Consider the following 23,961-nt stretch of genomic DNA (forward strand, 5'->3'; position numbering starts at 1 on the left):
CTGCAGTGCGAGGGAATGAGAACATTTAATGACCTGTTGGACGTTATTACACACCTGTGGCTGTGCTAACATAATCACTCTACTGTGTTGTGCGGAGCATCAACAAATTAGATTTCTGTTCACATTAGCCGGCACTGCTGGGACGTTTAAAGTCATAATGCACATTAATATTCAGCCGTCACCAGTGGGATAAAAAGACTCATGCATGAGTTCAAATGCGACCTTCTGGGTGATGATGAGGAGAAGGATGAGGATGAGGAGCAGGAGCAGGAGGAGGGGGGTCAGGCCAATGCAGGCAGCTGACGGGCGAGGCTGTGGACAGATGAAGTCTGTGAAGTGTCGGGGGATTTGGGGCTGCAGCTGTTTGTGATCAGACTGACTGACAGATGGTGTCTTACGTAAGCCTGCTGAGGCTCCCCTCTCCTCTCCAGATGTGTCTCTGCTTTGGTCCCTGGCTCTGTCCAGATGTGGAGGAATCCTCTGGCAGTTGAGCTCAAACGCTCCTACGTAACGCGGGAACTCCTTGGTGCTGCAGTAGGACCACGTGAGTCTGACCTGGTCAGGGTTCAGCTTTGTTTGGGACCATGTGACTTTGGCAAGTGCAGCAAGGTGAAAAAGAAGTGACTGAAAATGAAACGTCTGCAGCTGGAGACGTGGAGTGCAGGACAGATAGGCGCCTCTGTGTGTTTCACATGCAGCTCTTCCTCGTCCAGCAGGATCTGTTACCAAAACATCCTAGAAGGAGGAGGTGTTGTCCAAAAACTCTCTGCAAGGTGAGGAGGAACAAACACGAGGAGACACTGATGAATAATATCACAGGAGAGCATCAGGAACCAGAAACAGAAGGCAGAACATGGCCACTGGCCTGCACATTGAAGCTACACAGCTAGGGTGATGCTGTCCTACACATGTCTGATTGGTCAGCAGGCGATGATTTCATACGTGCTGATCTCTAACCTGGAACTCAGCATCAGTTACCAAGGCGATGATCAGAGGAAATCCTGCGTCCTGCTGCAGGATTTAGGAACAAAAACGTGAATCCAGAACTAAGAAACAAAATCAGAGATGAGTTTGTGAACATTTAAACAGCAATTTTAGGATTCAGGTGACTGATGATGCTCCTCACACCTGGATTAAAGACACCTCTGACCACAGCTGTTAAACATCTGGAACTGAGATTCTATTGTGGTTTAATGGCTGTATTGAAACTCTCCAGCTGAGAGATTTAGTGGAGCTCGCCAGCATCATCACAAGCTCAGCCCACAGACTGGTGTCTGAGGAGGGCGTCACCTCAGAGCTCAGTCCAGCAGACAGGAGCTCCTGCAGGTCAGTGCAGGCAGGTAGAAGAGCTGCTTGGAGGCTGGAGGTGGTGTTTGAGAGTGTTGGTCTTCACTCTGCTCTAAGCCTGAGCTGTGGTATTTTTAAACCCTCATTACTTCAGCATAATCATTAAGTTTTATGTCTGTACATCAGTGAGAAGCACACCGCTCACATATTTTCCTCTCCTGAGCAAACGGCTCGTTTTCCTGACGTGTTGATCACAGTTTTTCATCATTTTCTAATATCACGCTTCAGTGTTAAAGGCCTGCATGGGAGCATAACGAGCTCCCTCCTCAGACTCAAAGAAGCCGCCAAGGGAGCCGAGAGTGGCAAAGCACTGCTTCAGGGCCAATTAAGATGAGTGAAGTCTGTGTTTCCAGGTCCTCAGGAGAGTGATGGAGCTTTATCCACGCCACCCGCCATGTTTGGAGGAGGAAACTGAGTGCCCTCTGGAGGCCGGTGACACAGCAGATACTTTGATCCTCTCGCCATCGACTGCAGCGTGAAGCAGAAACACAGCAGAGGTGCTTCCTGTTAGAGACTGAAGCCCTCCAGCCAGAAGCTTGTGGCTGAAAGCTTGTGGGGTCGTAAGTCTGTGACGTCTTCATGAAGGATTCAGGAAACGCTGACGAGGTTTCATCTTCCTGCTTTTACCGTAAAGGTAAAAGCAGGAAGATGAAACCTCGTCTGCAGACAAGTATGTTCATCAACTCAATGACACACCAACCACCCACCACTCCCTGCTCACACAGGTGTACTGAGTGACTGACACAAATAATCATAACAACAGTATTTACTTTACGATATAACTATATGATAGAAATCAAAAATATTAACATTTAATGATAACAACAACATTTCAGATAAAGGGGAAAGAAATCATCACCAAAAAATAAAAATTAAAAGTTTTAGATTAAAATATTTAGAATGAAGTTAGAATTTGAAAAAAAGAAAAAATAACATCAAAAAGATTTTAAAAATCAAGTTTATGAGAATAAATATATAAGAAAAGAAAAAAATATGAAGCAATAAAAACGTAGAAGAAGAAGATCAGAAAATAATAATAAGGCAACACTCTGAAATACTGAATAATAAAAATATCCCTCAAAATTTAGCAAAATAATAAATATTAGAAAACATGGTGTTTAATATAAGATAATTTTTTAAAATGCTTAATAATAAAAGCAATTAACTGAAAGCCAAAATGATTAGAAACGAATGTTAGCAACAAAATTTTAAGCCATTAAACAAAACCATAAATGAAATAAAAAGCCGCGTCTTTACAGTAACAGCGAGTCACAGGTTCAACTTTACTCAAAGTTGCTGTGTGAGGAAAAACACTAATTCAGAGATAAAATATCAAATCCCCGATTAAACATGTGAACAAATGAATGATTTGATAAAAACTACATGAATGTAGAATTTGTAAATGATAAAAAAAACAAACCCAAAGGTTTATTTTATTATTTAGCTTAATTTTGCCTGAGAAGGGGAGCACACCTGGACAGGTGAGCAGGCTGTCACCTCTGCAGCCAATAGAAGGGGGCTAAGAGCACATTACCTGCATGTGTGTTTTGTGGACTGTTGGAGGAAGCTGGAAAACAAATGCCGTAACAGGGAGAACATGCAGACTCCACACAGAAGCTGTTACTCCACGTGAGTGATGAAGACGGAGGAAAATTATGGCGTTATTTTGTGCCTGTCTTCTGAGCGCGTGTAAACAAAAAATGCAAGCGCAAATGTTGCATTTTGAGGAGAAAATTATTTTGAGCAAAGAAAAGTTTAATTTGAGAGAACAAAATGCATTGCTGCGTGAAAGAAATGTATTTCAGTGTTTGCTATTATCCATATACACACACACAACAACAACCCCTCTCGCTCAAATCTCTGCTCTGTGTGCTGACAGACATCTGCGGACCTGCTCTCAATGTGTGGTTCGCGCTCACATCTCTGCTCCTTGCACGCTTAACTCTCTGTACACAGTTATAAGTGTGCCACAAAACGAAACAATCACATACTTGGATGCCAATATTCTAATCGGCTGTTCCTGTTCCAGGAGCACGGTCCAGAATATAGCTAAATCCATTTTCGGTTAGTATGTTAAATTTTTTTTTTTTTTAATATATATAATTAAGACCAGTGTTTGTTTTAATCTAGTTTAAACCAAACCACTCCACTGGATTTAACTACATTCTGGACCGTGTTTCCGGAATGCAGTAGCTAGCCAGCTGATTGGATACCGTAACAGCCAATCAGAATATTGACATCCAAGTCTGTGATTGGTTGGTTTTGTGGCACACTTTTTTTTTTTCCCCCCATACTTTAATTAAATTTATGCACATATTACAATCTCTCGTTGGGGGACAACATTAGTGCAACAACATCTTGAAAAGGTTGAATAAGAAACCAAACGAAATAGAAAAAAAAACAAAAAAAACCCCAAAAAAAACAAAAACAAAAAACCCCACATATATACATATACATAAATATATGAAGGCCATTTTTATGAGATATAACAGTTTCCTTTCTGCGAACACTTTAACATACATGTGGCTTACTTAGTACACCAAAAACACAATCATTAAAAGGATAGAGATTGAGTCCCATTGTCGCATATCATTGTGGCACACTTATAACGGTGTACAGAGAGTTGAGCGCACGGAGCAGAGATGTTATAGTTGTGAGTGTCACTACCCGATCTGTACCGGAAACCCGATCGGTACCCCGCATGCGCGAAAGGTTTCTACTTCCGGTCGTAGCGTTTTACGATAGTTATGGGTCAGAGTATCTGTTAAGAATAACAAGTATATCTTAAAATGTTTGCAATAATGAAGCATTTCAATACAATGTAGACAAAAACGAAAAATAAAAAGAAAGTTACGGATCAGGACTCTCTGATCCTTACTGCGCATGTGTAAAGTCTGACCGTACAAATCGGGGCTACCCGATCCGTACCGCGGATGTGCAGATGTTTTCTTCTTCTTTTGTTCGTTTAATGGCAGTTTACTCCCCAGTGTACGAGGATACCGCCACCTGCTGACCGAGCGAATAAACCCTATTATGAACGGAATTATCGTCATTACAAACGTGTGTTAAATCTGATTTAGCGATAGTCGAGTGTGTTTATGCTTGTCTGTGAGGAGAGGATTTTTGGAATAGTGATGATGATGTGCGCTATCACTGTCAATTGTCAGTAAACACTTAATCTGGCTGATGAATCTACACGTGAGATATTACAAAGTCCGCATTATTAACTCTGTAATTAGGCGCCATTCTTCTTATTTTACGGCGCTGTTGCTCAATCGGGGGACGCTCTCTGTTGAGGAGAAAAGCATGAATTTCTTTGTATACGGATTATCCATTGTTTAAATGTCCCGGGCAGTCGAAAAGGAGGCAGAGCTGTTGAGAAATGCTAGGAGCTAACTGGGCGCTAACCGTATCATTCAAATATATTGAATGTCGCAATGTTGGCAAAGAGAGGAAGTGACGTAAGATTTGCGCATGCGGGGTACCGATCGGGTTTCCGGTACGGATCGGGTAGTGACAGTGAGCGAGAACGACACACTGAGATACGGAAGCGTAGAGCTGCCACCCAGGCAAAAGAAAAATACAAGTGTATCACTGTCATGGTCCGTGGTCCTGTGTCTGTGGAATGCGTGATGCTCGGGTAGCCACACCCCTCCCGGGCTGGGCCATCACCAGCACACCTGCTCTCCATCACGGTGATTACACGGAGATCCACTTAATCCGGCGCTGACGGATGCTCCACGCCAGTCCGTTAGTTATCCCCACAGTGGTAACCAGACTTCCACGAAAAGTGTGCATTCTCTTCTGCTTGGAACTTTGTTTAACCTGCCTACTTCTGTCCAGGTTTCTACTCGGCGTCTGCTACCTGCCTGTCCTCCGGCTCAACTGGATCTCGCGGTGCTCACCTGGCCCACTCGCCATTCCCACGGACTTCCTGCCCCCACGGACTGCCACACTTCCCTCCCGAGCTCCCACGGTCCCGTTCTATCGTAAGCCCCTACTCTAACTCAGTCCTGATATGTTTTCCCCGCTTCCTGGCTCCCTAGTAATCATCTCCCCTTTCTATTGCAGCCCCCCGCCGTCCCGATCCCGGCTTCCTCGTGTCATTGTTTCCCCGGGTTTTTAGTTTCTGTTTTGCTCTCTAATTTCCCCGGGTCGCCTTTCGTTGTTTCAATAAAGTGTCTTTCTGTTAGCTCGGAGTCTGCGCCTGGATCCTTTCGTGCCCGCGCACCACGGCCCATGTCAATCACTTTATAACGTGAAAAGTTTATTGTTCTAACAAGATACTTTTCCTGTTTGTACAATATACTATCATGTTTGTACAATATACTTTTCACGTTTGAACAACATAATATCACGTTATTACAATAGACATAATTATCACGTTCGTACAATATATTGTACGAACGTGATAATTATATTGTTTGAACAATAAAGTTTTCATGTTATAACATATATTTTATTGTTCGAGCATGATATATTGCCGTAAAGATACGGAAGTGTAAAACATAGTGAAGTGGGTGACAGTGCAGATCAGAGTGCGAGAAAATGGCTCGTTTATTGGAATGAATTAAGTTCTATTTTATGCTTGGATTGAGGCATGGGGAGATTTTGCTGTTATTGAGCAGTTTGGACAGTATTGTGATAAGCATGCGGACACTTAGAAGAAACCTAAAACGCATGGGACTGTACAGGAGAAAGAATGAGTCGATTTCTTATTGATCAACTGGAGGGACATGGGAGGCTCCATGGATACAAACTACACCACCTGAACTGCATTCAGGCAGGTTATGTTGTCACGCAGAGTACTGTGAGACATTTACTGAAATATCTTGACCCTTACGGTGTTGAGCAACGACGCAGAAATCGCCTAATGCGACGCACGTATGTAAATCCTGGACCAAATTTCATGTGGCATGTTGACTCCTATGACAAACTGAAGCCTTTTGGAATCTGTATAAATGGAGCTACTGATGGCTTTTCGAGAGTTGTGATTTGGCTTCATGCCTATTCAACAAACAATGATCCCAAAGTCATTGCTGGATATTTCATAGCAGAAGTTGAAAAGACGATGGGAACACCTGCTAGGATTCGCTCTGATTTGGGAACAGAAAATGTCATAATGGCCGAGATGCAACGATTCTTTCGCTGGACTATGGATCCGAACGTCAGAAAGTGTTTTATTACTGGATCCAGCAATCACAATCAGCGTATTGAAGGCTGGTGGGCCTTTCTGAGATGACATCATGCTCAGCACTGGATAAATCGTCTCCAGGAACTAAAAGACCATGACTGCTTTTCTGGATGTTTTTTGGACAAGCAGCTCATATTGTTTACGTGCATGCCTGAACGTCATCGAGGTATGTAACTATGTTTATATTCTTTTAATGAGTCATTGTGTGTGTGTGTGTGTGTGTGTGTGTGTTAGAGAGAAAGAGAGACACGGAGAGAGAATAAAAAGTTTTCCTTAACACCCACCATGCTCCATCCCTATTATCACTGCGTTCAGGATATGAAAAAATGCATATTTCATATTTATTTGATAAACTCTGTCTTTCTGACTGTCACTGTGTGGTGCTTTTGATTGATTGATTGATTGATTGATTGATTGATTGATTGATTGATTGATCGTACTTTATTCATCCCGAGGGAAATTGGGTTAAGGCTGCCAGCCGTGCCAGCGCCGTTTTGGGTAACATGTTGAGCCAAGAGAAATGTGTTCTTTTACTGATATGATATTTTTTAATTTTTAATATTTAATAGGAAGAGCTGCAGCAAGTTGCACATATGTGGAACACCCACATAATACGCAGAAGCAGAAATGCAGTTGCTCCAAGTGGACGTCCGATTCTCATGTACACCATCCCTCATCTCTTTGGAGGACAGGATCATCTGAAAGAGGTTTCTCGCGAGGTAGTGGATGCTTGTAAACAAGAATGTCAACAGAGAGGACCTTATACCTGTGATGAAACAGTTTTCAGCTTGTGTTGCCTTATAATGTCAGAGAACTTCTTACTTCCACCAAGCACAGCAGATGAATCCATTGAACTGTATCTCTTCCTGAGAGCCTATATACTGAAGGACTTATAAACCTAAATATAATTGGGCTTTGGGAATTTTTACGCACATATTTTTTGGTACAATGTTTTATTGTGCAATAAACAATAGAAAAGACAATCATTATTATTTTGTTTGGATTTTCGGTTCATGATAGTAGCAAGCAAGCATGTCTAAATATATTTTACCAAATCTGTGTACTCCAGTGAAGAAGCAAAATTAAAGCAGGTCCTTGTATTAGTATTGCTTTTCTTTTTTTAATATTTTGACTGAGAGATTTATGCAAAAAACTGGTGTTTTCTTCCCATCTAAAGAAAACATCTGACACCTGTTTATTAATTGAAATGAGAACATTGAAGTAAATGCTTGAATACGCAAAATGTTTTAAAAAGTAAATCAGTAAAGATGTGCATTGAAAAACCTCAACCTTTTGGCATGTCCAATTATTTTTTAACTGAATTTCTATTATATCTGATTTCTGTTTTAAGACTGTCGAAAAAACATTTTTTAAACTGCTGATCCTATACATTATCATTCATGAAATATTGTTTTCAATTTTACTGAACACATTGTGCAACTGCTATTCATCCACGAACAGTTTCTTGTAAACTGGTAAATGTAAAAATTCTGCATTATTTAATAATTAACAAACACTGTTAGATGTTAACCTCCCTTTTATTTTTGTTCAAGGAGAAGAAAACACGGACTCTTGATAAACACTACAAAACTTAACTTATGTGCCAATTTTCTGTCTTTTATTCCAGTCAACTATTGCATCAAACACATTGCCTTCCAAAGTTATTCCCTTAAAATATGTTCTAAACAAATGACTGGTGGAAAGGTAAAACAAATATACTTGAAAATAATTAATATTAAGTCTTTTGAATTATTACTAAACAAAACATCCCCTAGCAGACATCTTGTATCCTACAAAACTGCACCACAGACCTGTGGAAAAGGACCTTGACACATGATAAGAACTAATAATAAGCATAGTTCACCTCTTGCTGCTAACCATATGAACTTATTAAACATAATTAGTTAACATTTAAACTAGTAAAACTTTTAAGTATGAAAATTTAAACTGAAATTTACATTTTTCATGGTGGAAACAAATTGATATTATCCACAATTTTTGAAAATAAATTCAAATATGAAATAAAACACTTCCCTGAAATTTAAGCTCTTTCTCTTTTTATACAATGATGTGTTCCCTGTTTATGGGTTTAACAAACTTTAGAGCTTCATAGCAGAGGTGGGACCAAGTCATTGTTTTGCAAGTCTCAAGTAAGTCTCAAGTCTTTATCCTCAAGTCTCAAGTCAAGTCTCAAGTAATGTCAGGCAAGTCCGAGTCGAGTCTCAAGTCACTGGTGTAAAAGTCCGAGTCAAGTCACAAGTCTTAAACTTTGAATTTCAAGTCCTTTCGAGTCTTTAAAAAACCCCGAAAAAAAGCATGTTGCAGTTATATGCTAAATGTAAATATTAGACCATGTAATTTTAAAATCTGTGTTTTTCTCAACACATGACAAAATAGTGAACTTAGAAAATATACACAAATTGTGAAATTGCACCTCTTTAAAATGCAGCTCAATTAAACTTAGCTCCAAGAATAATTTTCACCGACAGTTCTGAGATAAGCTGCATGTTATTCTTGGATGCGGTTGTAGGACCAGCTTTAAAATCGCATGACAAAAATATCATACACATTAAAAAAAACTGTATCACCAACGTAGCCTGGACAACATTTGCTAGTTAGATGAAGTCAGCTATCTCATCCTAGCATATTTATATGCATATTTATAATTATACGGTTCTTGGAGTGAGTGCACACACTCATGAAGTTTAGTAACTTCAGGTCACTGCAACAAGCCCAGGTACAGTTTACCGACGGATGGGTACAGGACCTTGAAATGCACCGTGTAGAACGAAAGACCATCGTACGTATCATAAGTTTACCAGTCTCACAAATCGTCGTCATAAATACACATTCGTTAACCGTTTATTAATAGGACCTTTGAGCTCAACGGTAATTAATCAGTAGTGGAAATAATTTCTGGTACCCATCACAGAAATGTAGCAGTGACAATAATACTGTATGCTGTAATCGCACTGGGCAATTAGTGATACAAAAACCTGTTTTATCCTGTGAATAAAAGTATATGTTTTTGTCAATGTACCATAATAACAGAGGCGAAACGCAATATTGTGTCAGGACAATTCACTATTTATGCACAATAAATAAAGGAGCATAGCGCGACAATTTCTGTTCAGCGCCAGACTTGCTTGTAACCTATATCACCAATTATGTTATGAAAATGACGCATTAACTACTAAAAAACACTGACCTTCGTGTAAATGCTTGGAGCAGACTAACCTGTGAGCTGGAGTGTTCTGGGACGTTATATTTGATCTTTGAATGGCTGCAATCCAGGCCATCCGTCGCGTCTTTGTTACTTCGGAAACATGGCTCGAACAATTTCTCTTCAACGACGTAATCCGATAACAACCGATCTCTTTACCCGTCGGCTTCCCGTGGCTGTCATGCGACCGGCTATTGCAGTTAATAATACAACGGCTTCTTGACATTTTTGTGTTTCTTTTTATCGCTGTGTGACTGATTTCAATTGAAAGCCTGCGTGCGCTAGTACCTCTTGCCACGAGTTCCCAGAATCCTTTGCGGTTTTACCCCTGAATGACATCACATTTTCAATCTCTATATAATATGCATGTTAAGTTTTATATTTGGGGTGAAATATCAAGTCTTTTCAAGTAAACCGGTTCAAGTCCAATTCAAGTCCCAGGTCATTGGTGTAAAAGTCCAAGTCAAGTCACAAGTCTTAGAACATTTTTTCAAGTCAAGTCTAAAGTCATAAAATTAATGACTCGAGTCTGACTCAAGTCCAAGTCATGTGACTCGAGTCCACACCTCTGCTTCATAGCCAGTCATTGTTAGTGCAAACCTTTCATTCTTTGGTTTAAACATGATGGACTTTAATCAAGCTATGCTGAACTCATGAGAGCTTTTAGCAGCCAAAACATTGTCCAGTTCATTTTGTAGTTCTGGGTAGGACGTGTACGTATGTCCATGGTAGTTCCAGAAGAGGGCCGCATGTGTGGGCTACAGGTCATCGTGCCAGTCCATCCACAGGCGTGAACAGTACCTCAACCTTGTCAACACAGATGACATCTGACCCAGTAAGAAACCTGAACATCCTTCTGAGCCCTGTATCGTCAAGTCCTCTGATGTACTGGTTCAGAAATCTGAAGCTTTGCTTCTCTGCTTGAGTGGTGGGAGAGGCAGTAAGCAACTTCAAAAGCTTTCTCGTTGTTGGCTTTTTATCTTCATACATTTGTAGGACATCTTGTGGGCTTTGAAAAGCTTATTTTAGGAAGTGGCTTGCAACCAAGGACATTTTCTCTGCGGCATATGCTGGTTTTTGGATTAATTGTTTGTGTGCGACTTTCAGAAGAAGGCCTTTTAAGTTCTCTTTGTTTGGAAGCACTGATACATCCAGGCTATCCATGAGATCCAGCACTTCATCCCTGTCTTCATCTGAAAGATCTTCTTTTAGTGCCCTTGTTATCAGATCCCTATCTGATTGACTTAGGTAAAAGAGAAGACTTTCAAACAGCAGATCATCTGATACTTGATTCTCACCGAAGATGAGTGCCACTGTGAAAACAGGAGCAAGGCGACAAGGGAAATATCCATGGTCTTGAAATCCCTTCAGTAAAATTCTACCCATGGATTTCCACTCTTCTTCCTGCCATTTAGGAGACAGTGATGGCACTCTGAACTCCTCTCCTTCAGCTGTGTTGTCCACAAACTCTGACCAAAATGCAGCATACACATCTCTTGATACGCCATCTGCATCAGCTCCTTTTTCATTAATGTAGGTGTATTTTAGAGGGTGTATGAGGAGTGCTGGATCTTTGAACTGGCTGATCATCTCCTCCAGAATAGTAACCCTGTGAAGTTTGATGGTAACACAGACAACATCATATGATCCTGCAGAGCTTATTGCTTCATTGCTTATAGATGTATCTGGACTACTGACTGCTGTGTTTGTTGGAGGAAGTGTAATGGATGTGATGACCAGATCATCTTCCTCAAACTGCAGGAATGGTTCATCTATTACAGTGTCATCAAGTTGACAAGGCAGAGGCTCTCCAAGGTAGGGTCCAATCATTACCTCAGATGTGTCTAATAATACATCTTCATCAGCATTCCTAGATTCTGATGATGAGATCACAACAGTGTGAGAAGCTTCTTCATCTCCTTGATGTGAATCAGTCAGTTGTGTAACATTATTTACATGTGTTTTCCCTCTATCATAAACTTCTTCATCATCTTCATCATTGGAAAATCTTCTTGTGCACAAGTAAAATCTCAACATTCCCATTTTAAGTGCTGAGTAGAGTTCTCCAACTGTGACATCTTAATCAAATACAGCCTCTTCCTGATAGTCTAATATGTCATGACTGAACACCTCCCATCTTCCAAATTTGCTTTTTCCACTTGGAAAGAAAAGATCTTTAGCATACTGTAATATGTCAGCTTTTTTGGAGTTTTTGGGCACATCAAAGGTCCTTGTTCCTCCTCCTCTGCGCTTTCTCACTTGCTTACCTTCATGGATCCACCCTAACTCAATTTTTCGAGTCTTTTTCTCAGCCCATTTGTTGTTTTTTGCATATGTTCTTTTTCTCTTAGAAACAAATGCCTCCTCATGATCAGGTTTCTTCTCATTTTCATTGATTCCCATCTTTTCCTTCAATTTTTCGAGCAATGAGTTTTTTTTTTCTTGATTCCTTAGTACTTGCACCACTGTTTTCCAAGCAGAACCGTCTGGCAGCTATCCGATCACCATATGTTGGGATGTAACCAGACAGGGTCTTGTCATCCATGAAATCAATCACTGTGGCATCAATCTGTAATAAGAGATATTTATTACTATACAGAAGTACAAGGTATACCTGCTGCCACACCACATGAGGTACCTCACTAAAAAAATGTATGTACATTTCACATGTGTTTTGATAATTGTCTGTTATTATTTTAGTGGCAGCCATCAATATTTAGCATTTATTCTTTTCCTCTCTCTATGCCAGCAACATTAATGAGATTCTCTAACATGTTATTAATAGAAATATTACAGTATATACAACGCCCACTTTTGAAAAAGTAAATTAGTATTCACGTATCTTTCAGTTGCACAGAGAACAAGGGGTTGAACTCACAGTTTTTTTTAAATTGAAGCCAAATATCAATATAAGCACAGTTTAATTCATTTGTTTTTAGATAAACAAGGAAACATTGTGCATCACATAATATAGCGATATATTTACGAAACCTGGAATCTGCATACGGGTTAAGTAGTAACATGTGGTCATACAACGACCCAGTTTTATACAGCGGGTTAATTTGTTTTACATTCTCCATTCCATATAGATCCACACCAATGCAGCTTACCGTTACGTCCTTACGCAGTCAAAGCGAGAGAAGCGAAAACCGCTGTGGTTGCTAACTTAGCAATATGTCACATTTTTAGATGCTGTAACTTCGTAAAAAGCGAGTTTTACAAGTTTCCCCCTCAGGAGAGCACTTATGTGTTCTTGTAGCATTCGTAAGAGACAGTCCTCAGGTACACCACGATTCCGAAGAAATCTCAGAAGTGGGCTTTCAGTGTTTGTGTCCATGTTGAAAGCAGGGCATTCAAAGTTAAGTGCCAGTTCTGAAGAGCGTGAGCTCTCCACACCTACCATGGATTTGGGTTTCCGAACGCAACACGTTTTACGTTCTTACAATAAAAAATGTTATTGTAATGGTATTTGTTTTTTTTACATTTGTACAATATATGATCACGTTCGTACAATATAATATTTATATTGTACGAACGTGATAATTATGTATATTGTAATAACGTGATATTATGTTGTTCAAACGTGAAAAGTATATTGTACAAACATGATAGTATATTGTACAAACAGGAAAAGTATCTTGTTAGAAGAATAAACTTTTCACGTTATAACGTGATACACTTGTATTTTTCTTTTGCCTGGGTGGCAGCTCTACGCTTCCGTACTGAGAGCAGGTCAGCGGATGTCTGTCAGCACAAAAAGCAGAGGTCTGAGCAAGAACAAATGCCAACAACTGAGCAAGAGGGGCTGTTATTGTGGGTGTATATGAATAGTAGCAAACAAAAGAAATACACTTCTTACACGCAGCAATGAATTTTGTTCTCTCAAATTAAACTTTTCTTCAATCAAAATAAATTTCTCCTCAAAATGCAACATTGGCGCTTGCATTTTATTAATGTGCGCTCAGAATAGAGGCACAAAAATAACGGCATCTAAAACAGCCAATCAGAAGCCCAGCACAGCCTGTAGCTCCTCTGACGACCAGCAGGGGCTCCAGCAGTATGTCCGTCCCGTTAAAACTTTACAACAGAAATAAACATGTTTACAGCCTGATACAAACACTGTTTGGTTTCTACAGAGACGACCTCCTCCTACATAATGAGAATGTGTTTATGACTCACCTGTCTTCATTATTAGGGGCGCAGCCTCTTTGACTGCCACGTGAGTGGCTGGACCTCTGGACTGTGCTTGTGCTGTTGGATGTTTCCTGGATTGTTGTTAATAAAGTTACAGATTTAAGATGTCAGAAGCTCAAAGATCACATCAGAGATTTCACAAGAAATCCTGAGGCCTCTCTTTTCTCTTCAATTGCTCACTGTGTCATTAATCTTTTTGTTCCCTCACACAACAATCCCACACACAGCCAGCAGCATGTGATGGAATCTGCAGAAATTATAATCTGTGGGATTGATGAAGCCGTGTTATTACTGAACTGATCAATCAGACTGAGCGACGAGGCCAGCGTGCAGCAGGAGAGCAGACGTTTCTTCCTCAGTGTGTCAAAGTGTGTTTGAGTCTTTGCTGTGAGGAGTGTGCAGGATGCTGTGATGAACCACTGAGAGCTGCATTTTAATGCTGCGTCCGGACGCTCAGCTCTCAGGATTTATTTGCTTCCTCTGACGGCCTGCACTGACTCATGGCTCTACTCCAGCATTCATTCAGGGGACTGTCACAGCCAATCACAGCACAGACACACTTTGGCAACTTTGACCAAATCCAGGAAATTCACTGACTTTAAATAAATGAATAAATGATGGACACAAATCTGTCAATCCACGATAAAATCTGATTGATGGCCTCGTCGCTCAGTCTGATTGATCAGTTCAGTAATAACACGGCTTCATCAATCCCACAGATTATAATTTCTGCAGATTGTATCACATGCTCCTGGTGTTGTGTCGGATTGCTGTGTGAGTGAACATCAATAAAGATTCATGACACAGGGAGCAGCAGCAGAGAGAAGAGAGGCATCAGGAGTTCTTGTGAAATCTCTGAGCTTCTTATTGCGAGCTCAAGTCTGACGTCTTGAATCTGTAACTTTATTAACAACAATTCAGGAAACATCCAACAGCACAGGCATGGTCCAGAGGTCCAGCCACTCACCTGCCAGTCAAAGAGGCTGCGCCCTAATGATGAAGACAGGTGAGTCATAAACACGTTCCCATAATGTAGGAGGAGGTTGTCACTATAGAGTCCAAAACAGTGTTTGTATCAGGCTGCAGGTACAGGTGAGGCGGCATGCTGACCTGCCAAGACATTGATTTGTTTCCACTTCCTGTCCAGCTGCTTGTTGCTTCCTTGAGTAATTAAGAACATAAATCACACATTCAGTGTTTCTGCTGGCTGCTGTGGAGAGAAGAAGAAAGTGCAGCACTCCTGGACCACTTAACTGGGTCAGTGTGTGTGTGTGTGTGTGTCTCACTGATGAATTTTGGAGCCCTTCCTCTCCCATCAGCACTAAATCCATCATGGCCGAAGGCTGAAGGGGATCGTAAACACCGGCCCTCGTTCACTGCACGATTGATGCCAGACTGTGTGCTTGCATGGCTGCATTTGTGAGGAACAGCGAGCATTTTAGAGACTGTGAGGACATTTGTTCCACTCATCACTGTGGGACAGTCTTCAGCATGGACAAACTCTTGCATGGTCCAGACTGTCAGACAGGTTGGGTTGTTCAGGTTTACAAAGGCCGGTATGTGTGTAAATGGATAAATGCATTTCCACATTTACTCGACAAATTTGAGCTCAAAACCTCAGTCTGTGGGGACATTTCTGCACTGTGGGAACATTTTTTCTCTGCGGGGACATTTCTGCTTCCTGTGGACATTTCTGCACAGTGGAGACATTTCTACTTCCTGTGGACATTTCCGCAGAGTGGGGACATTTCTCTTCTGTGGGGATGTTACTGCACTCTAGGGACATTTCTCCTCTGTGAGGACGTTTCTGCTTCATGGGGACATTTCTCTTCTATGGGGACATTTCTCTGAGGGGCCAAACGGACTGCAACTTCAGAAAACACTTGCAAAAAGAAAAACGCTGCAAAAAGAAAAACACTGCACTGCAACTGTAATCATATGATTCTAATAATACTACAGATATCTGAAATATAGGCTGTGTCCCAATTCAGGGTCTGCAGCCTTAAAGGCCGGTTTTTAAGGGCGATTATGTCACAGCGACGCGACGAAGGCTGTTCCAATTCAAAGGCTGCTCGAAATGCGGCCCTCAAATGCGTCCTTCATTTCCCTGAATTTTAACGATGTGGCGGTGTAGACTTCGTGGCCCAACATATCCCAGAATGCATAGCACGGTGGTGGGTGTGGATAATTTTGCCGAAAAAAACGGTGGAAGCGGGGCGGCCAAAGAGTAAACTTTCAAAAGTAAGTACTGAATATTATGTCACTTATTTATGTGCAAATGTTTAATAATGAAGAACATTAAAACATTACTGTTGGCCACATGTCGGCAAAGTTATGTGACATTAGCGATGTTTGTACTTTCAGCGTTTACTTTGCTTTAAAACCTTTACTTTATACGCCGTTCGATAGGTGACCTTAATCTTACAGAGAATGTGATGATTTTGTGGATAATTAAAGTCAGTCATATATCCACAAACACAACAAGCTCAAAGTCAGTGATGCTGCTCGGTTTGCAGTCCTGAATATCACGGCACAAGCAGGATTCACTGCACTTTTAATGTTAGCTATGTTATATTGCTGCCTCTGTTCGGTGGTGTCAAGCCAAACGGACTTTAACGTGTGTTTGAACGAGCTGACGGTTCACTCGTTAAGCTGGAAGAAAGATGCTTTAATCACAGGAGTCACACATGTGTCCACTGTACCATCTGGGAACTCTTCTTGTTTAGCACTCGTAATAACACAAACACTAAATCCTTCTTCTCTTGTGCTCTTTTGTAGCAGTGTATACACCTGAGACTGTCACCTGTCTGTCCTGCACTCACATATATATATATATATATATATATATATATATATATATATATATATATATATATATATATATATATATATATATGGTGACTGGTGAGTGTCAGCACCACAGTCCAGGATGAGACAACGAACATCCAAGAATACATTGGGAAGATGGCCCCAACTGACCGAGTGCTCAGTGAAAACCTCAGGCAGCAGAAACCCAAGAATGAGGAGGAAGAGGAGGAACCATCATGGAAGGACAGGCCCCTGCACGGTATGTACCACCGGCAGATAGAGGAGGTGGCTGATATCCAGAAATCCTACCAGTGGCTGGACAAAGCTGGACTGAAAGACAGCACAGAGGCACTAATCATGGCAGCACAAGAACAAGCTCTGAGCACAAGATCCATAGAGGCTGGGGTCTATCACACCAGGCAAGACCCCAGGTGCAGGCTGTGTAAAGATGCCCCAGAGACAATCCAGCACATAACAGCAGGGTGCAAGATGCTAGCAGGCAAGGCATACATGGAACGCCATAACCAAGTGGCCGGCATAGTGTACAGGAACATCTGTGCCGAGTATAACCTGGAAGTCCCGAGGTCAAAATGGGAGATGCCCCCAAGGGTGGTGGAGAATGACCGAGCTAAGATCCTGTGGGACTTCCAGATACAGACTGACAAAATGGTGGTGGCTAACCAACCGGACATAGTGGTGGTAGACAAACAGAAGAAGACGGCCGTAGTGATCGATGTAGCGGTTCCGAATGACAGCAATATCAGGAAGAAGGAACACGAGAAGCTGGAGAAATACCAAGGGCTCAGAGAAGAGCTCGAGAGGATGTGGAGGGTGAAGGTAACGGTGGTCCCCGTGGTAATCGGAGCACTAGGTGCGGTGACTCCCAAGCTAGGCGAGTGGCTCCAGCAGATCCCGGGAACAACATCGGAGATCTCTGTCCAGAAGAGCGCAGTCCTGGGAACAGCTAAGATACTGCGCAGGACCCTCAAGCTCCCAGGCCTCTGGTAGAGGACCCGAGCTTGAAGGATAAACCGCCCGCAGGGGCGTGCTGGGTGTTTATATATATATATATATATATATATATATATATATTTTTGCAAGTGTTTTCTGAAGTTGCAGTCCGTTTGGCCTCTCAGGGCCACCGTACATTTCTGACACTTCAAGGAATAAATTCAAAGTAATGTGACTGCAGTTCTATTCAGTGTATTGGCGTTCTGATTGATTGGATTTCCTCTGAGCATTATTGATCCCTCTCACTTTTCATATGTAATTATCTGTCGGCTGTTGCAGATCCTTCAGTTTTCAGCTGATTTCTCCTAATAAGTTGTCGTCTTCTCTCTGTTCTTCATATTGGAGCAGAGACATTTACATAAGAGGATTTACGATGAATCACATGCAGACACTTTAACGTCCCTCAGTGCTGAGGCAGCAAAGAGAATAAAGAATAAATAATGAGGAGATGTGCTGCTCAGATGAATGAGCGTATTAACGCTTCAGAGAACTTCATTATTTACATCCGAGTTTTAAGATGCAGCGTTTGTTTCCTCGCAGCCTGGAGAACAGAAGACATTTCTATATATACGTGAATAAGAGCCTGAGGCGCTTCACTTGGCAGCAGAGCGGCTCATGCATTGTTGTCCTGAAACACAGCGAGCATATTTCGCTTTCAATAAAGCCCAGAGGTATCTACTCTCTCAGTCTATGCACAGCTCTCTTACCCTCCATCACAAAGCTGATGAAGATCAAGAGGAAGATGAAGATCAACACATACAAGTGAAAGTCGGTAACGCTTCAACTCTTTAATTAACAGACCATTTTCAGGAGAAGTCAGAATAGTGAGTGGACATTTGAGAGTGAAATTCATTAGAAAGCCAGAATTATAACTGTATAAACAAGTATAAAATGATATGAGAATCGGTTCAGGAGAAAAGTCACAATAAAAGCTGTAAAATCTGAAGAATAAAGATAAACAAGTTTGCATGTCTCAAATAACAATAAAAGCTCACTTTTATCCCGAAAAGTATTACATTTATTCATACAAATACATTTCTTTTTCTGTGTCTGGTCAGATTTATAAAGAAATATTTTTCAAACTTTTTCAATCTTAATGTAACTCAAGATGATTTGTTCTATTTGAACGCAGCAGTTCTGCTGATTTTCAGAGCTAAGTCCCACAATTGGTGAATTTTAAGGATCATTGAACCAATCAAAAATATTTTAACCTTCATTAGTACAGGCTGGCGTGTTAAAGTTAATGGGGGATAAATTTAAAATGAATGCATTGATTTTCTTTCTAAATGATAAAAATACTATTTTGTGTGAATGTGAGATATTTGATTGTTCGTTATAGTTACAAACAAAAATGTATGTGATTTTCCTTGAAAGATGATTGCTCAGTAAAGAAAATATTTTAGGTATTTAAATGCGCTGTGCTGGCCGTCCATGTGACAATCAATTGCAGAAAGCCTCTGTTTGTGAGCGGACATGGAGGCCACAGAGGAAGAAGAAGAATAAGCTGAGAGGATTTTATGTTGTCAGTGTGGGAGGCAATAGAGGCTGCTGAGAGATGAAACTGGGAGTGAATGAGCTCAGGGATGTTTTGTGTCAGAGAAAATTTACTGCAGGATGGCACATGAAGGACAGCCTTTGTGTACAGAGGAAACCTCTCCTTCGGATCTGTTTAAAGATTGTTTTTGCTTCTTCTGATAGTTTTTGTGACGGAGAAAATCCAATTTGTGTCGGCAGCAGCGAGGGCAGGGAGCCGAGCACGCTGCCGAATGATAAATAACCCAATAGAGACGAGTCGCTGCTGTTGTTTGAGTCTCATCTGGCCCACATTAATTTTCTCTTTTTACAGACAAAAGGTGAGTTCAAGGCCCTCGGCAGGTTCAAGACTATGGCTTTGTGTTTATCAGAAGAATGTTTGGAGCCACGTGGGAGGAAAGAAACCGCCAAGAACAAAGGAGATGCACAAATACATCATATGAAGCTCCTGTTATTAATAAAGAGCTGAAGATAAAGCAAAGAAAACTTTGGTGAGTCAACAAACAGCGCCATGCAACAAGTCCCATCAGGTTATAAATCAAATCCAGCAAGTTCAAAATTTACACCAAGGAGTTCCAGAGCAACACATGAACATCCCAAATCAAATCGAACAAGAGTCACATCCAGACAAGGCCCAAAGTAAGTAGTAAGTAGCTCTAAATCAAGTCTGAGAACAGGAAAAACAAGTCCCAAATCAAGGCTAAGAAATCCCAAATCATTTTATCGAGGCCCATAATCAAGTTCCATGTCCCTAACATAATCCAACAAAACCCAAATCAGCGGAAAATAGGCCCTGAAATAAGTCCAAGTCCCGCACGAAGGCCACTAAATCACAAAATGACGACCATGATCTAGTTTGCTAAATCCCAAATCAAGTCCATCAAATCCAACATCAGCTCCAAATCAAGACTGAAATGAAAACCCACAAATCCACATGTCAAATCTAACAACTCCTAAATGAAGTCCAAAATCAAGTCCCAGTGTATCCAACAAGATAAAGTTTGATTATCCTATATTACATGTTAGATATATTAGCTCCAAGTTCCAGAGCCAAACCACCCAGGCCCTGTTAAAGTAATACAAGCTGTAAACTGAATCCAACAAGTTTTAACTAACTTAACAATTCACAAATTGTGTTCCACATAAAGGCTGTTATGAAGTTCAACTGCATCCAAAGTAAAGACAAGCTCTAAGACCTGAACAAATCTCGGAATTAATTCCAGGTCCCAACCAAAAAGTCTTCAGTTCCACAGCAATAAATCCACATCAACTCTTTGTACAAATCTTTATGTTTCAGGTCATAAAAGTCATTATTCGCTCTCCAACTTCAGCATACCCTTTGCATTTTCAAACACAGACTGAGTACAGTACACTCGGTACCCCAGAGTCTTACTTCACCCTGACCATTTCTACCTTCAGATACATGAATTCTGAAGGCACATTGTTCCTGATAAATTGCCTCTGGGGCAAAAAGCATTGCATTCATTTACTGAAAGCAGAAAAAAGACAAAGTGTTGGCTCGATGGCAGGAAGTAGACCGAGGGATGTGATGGAAAACATCAGAACCGGAGCAGACAGAGAGGGAGATCAAAAGGCCTGAATCAGAATAAAGACTCTGCAGGTTGTTGAGTTTCTTCAGACTCAGTGTGAGCTCTTTGTTAAAGAGAGGTTCCCCTCCTCCTTTTCCAGCTGATGAGTGTCTTTTTTCTCTTTCTAAATGACATTCAGCCCAGGGTTCCACTCAAGTCCCTCAGAGCTGCACACCTGACTGCTAATACACTGATCATATGATCTTGAAGACTAACAGTGGAACGCAGCAGAACGGGCTGTTAGGTTTAAGACTGTGGAGGCAGTGAAGCAGATTTGCCAAAAAACTAAACACAGGAGCACATTTACACTGGTGGGGTAAGGACTGAGGGACTCTGACCTTTGACCTGTGTGACTGAGACTGATGACTGTGTTTTACCTGCTGTCAAAGTGGCAGAAACTGAATGTGTTCATTCTCACATTGTAAACTCTGGACTGGGTGAATAAACGAAGAGGCAGAGCACTTGGTTTCAGGAAACAAAGGAAAGTTCTGAGAGTTCAGAGCGGTTGGAGCTGGAGTCAGAGCACCTCTGCTGTTAGCAGGAACCCCCATTTGAGAGCATCTAATGAGTCTGTCTTTAGCCTGAAGAAAGAAAGCTCAGGGTCGGCTCTGATCCCCTGTGAACCAACTGATGTTAGCTAATGTTAGCTGTTCATCACAGCAGCTACTTTGCTTACAATAAGCCCTGCCCATATATAAAGCAGTTGTTGGGTCTGTCTAGCACAGACCCACCACTGGAACGAGACAATTCTACTACAACAGCAAAAAGCATTGGACACCAAGCAGAGCTCTTTGTGTGATCTCGTGCACGAGGGAGAGAACTGTGACGAGCGCTGTTCTTGACGCTCGAACTCCAGTCGCTCTTGTCTGCTCCCTCGTAACACTGCTCTTTATTGCGGTTACATGACTAAGGCATACGTTCATTAACATATGACGTCTTACATAGGCATACATTTAAACAAAGAGTTCCATGTCTGTGTGTCGTGTGTGTGTGTGTGTGTGTGCAGGGGGGGGGTGTCAAGATGTGACCCTGTGAACGACTCCCCAAAGCTGGTGCCAGGAGTCCAGCGGTCCACGACCTCTCTCATGACCGTAAGATGTGTGTGTGTATGCCAGGGTGCTCTGGGAAGCACACAGAGTCTTTGCAGACTGCTAAGGATCAGACATCCTATCAATATGCAATCGATTATAAAACTCTAAGCAGATATGCGTACATATTTCTAAGCATAAATGACAATCCACAATATAAACCTAATAGCAGTCCTCTTTTGTTTCTCTGAGCTGAGACTGAATGAATGAGTGAATGAATGAGTGGAGTCCACGTTGGTCTGGTCGCAGCTAGTTTTGTAGTGTGGACTAGTGTGAGCCATCCTGAAAAGTGAATGAGCTCCTGGACCTACCTGATACTTTCTGTCTGATGAGAGATTCATTGAGTCAGCTGGTATCCCACAATGCTCTGCTCTCTCTGATGGTCAGGGAGGTCTTACTGATTTCAGGTCATTTGATGAAGCAGCTGGAGGGAAGAACCACAGGAAGAGATGAAGAAGAAGAAGAAGAAGAAGAAAGAATAAAAAATGAATAAAAAATGCTCCTGGAATAAAAAATGAAAGCTGAACCTTTGGTTCCACTGAAAACACGTCAATAAAATGCTGAGAGAAGAAAGACAGCGAGGAAAGTTTCTCTGCAGCATGGTTTAAACTTTATTTTTGTGCTCATCAGCTCAGGAAATCTGTGCATGTGGTCATTTTGTGTCTTTGTGGTCACTTTGTATACTTTTATCACTGCTGCGTGTGTGCGTGTGTGTGTGTCGTCTCATGCGTTTCCCAGTAAAGCTTGCATCAGGGCTTTGTGCTAAGGTTGATTCCGTAATCCGTCCACAGCTTCACTAAGGTGATTTGAAACAAATCTGTCCATTTAAATATCAGTCTGTCTGAGCCTCCAGGACTACACGCCTTACACAATTTTATGAAATACAAACCTCACATTAAACTTAAACTCCTGCCGTTGCAGACTTGTAGTCTTGTTCCTCTCTGTCTGAGGTGTTTAATGAGTCCTAGTTGGATGAAATTGCTAACAAAGAAAAAAAAAAACAGAAATCCTGAGGGTGTCTGCTCCTGCATCTCTTCAATAATGAAAAATAAAGGATTGTGCAGGTTTGAAAGGATAAAGAAGAGTCATGAATGAATGATGTGCTGTCTTGACTTTAGAGCCAGTGTGAGACGTCTTTAGACTTGGGACTCGGGCTACTCTCTAGTGTCTGCCTGTAATGAATCAGCTCTGACTGATATTGCCATTATGAGGCCTAGGGAGAGCAGCTGTCGCAGTGCTGCAGTACTGCTGAACAGCAAAGCAGCAGAAACGACACACTCCTACCCACCCTGGCACCACCTGAGGACAGAGATGCAGAGGACAGGTGAGGACTGACGCTGCAGCCGCTCTCAGAGATTCATGCTCTGACCTTTCCACCGTATTTATGATCATTACCTCCCATCTCCTGCAGCCGTGTTTCCACGAGAGACCACACGAAATATGAGAAGGACACATGCTGTTTCCATCCAGCCTCACTACGAATGCTTCTGCAGGGAGCTGGCCCTGGATTCTGATTGGCTGAGTTCTGGTCTAAATAAACTGCAGGTAAACACTGTAACAATGATGTATGGATCCCCAGAAGGTCGTTAAATCCTCTACAACCTTCACGATAGGCTCTAAAACCTCCTCACCCTCCCTTGCGAAGTCCTGAAGGTCCTCTGGAACACCATCAAAGACTTTACCTGAAACACATCAGAGCCCAATCAAAGCTCTCCGATCACCTCTGTGACATCAGCAGAGGCTTTGAAAGTTCACGGTTCTCTTAATGATGTCTTCCAGGACACACAGAAAGTCTCCATGTTGGACTTTTGCAAGTGCAAAGGTATCTGCTGCCTGCACGACTGATTGGCGATTAATTAATTGATGGTTTGTTAAAGTGTCTGTCAGTAGCAGCTCTGAGCTGAACTTCATGAATCTGTGAATCTTGATCACTTTGTCTCATTTTGTGTCTTTTTTGTCTTTCACATCACTTTT

The 23,961-nt window shown here is 41.6% G+C and overlaps 1 long non-coding RNA gene across 1 annotated transcript; it reads left to right on the forward strand.

Annotated features, from left to right (window-relative positions):
* Window positions 1–4,857: 4,857 nt before the first annotated feature.
* On the forward strand, window positions 4,858–5,539 carry LOC145421520 (uncharacterized). The gene is made up of 2 exons (XR_013902902.1): window positions 4,858–5,336; window positions 5,419–5,539. It is a non-coding gene; the product is annotated as an uncharacterized LOC145421520 (long non-coding RNA).
* Window positions 5,540–23,961: the final 18,422 nt, after the last annotated feature.

Source organism: Astatotilapia calliptera, chromosome 17 (assembly GCF_964374335.1).
Source record: "Astatotilapia calliptera chromosome 17, fAstCal68.1, whole genome shotgun sequence".
NCBI classification, from domain to species: Eukaryota; Metazoa; Chordata; class Actinopteri; order Cichliformes; family Cichlidae; genus Astatotilapia; species Astatotilapia calliptera.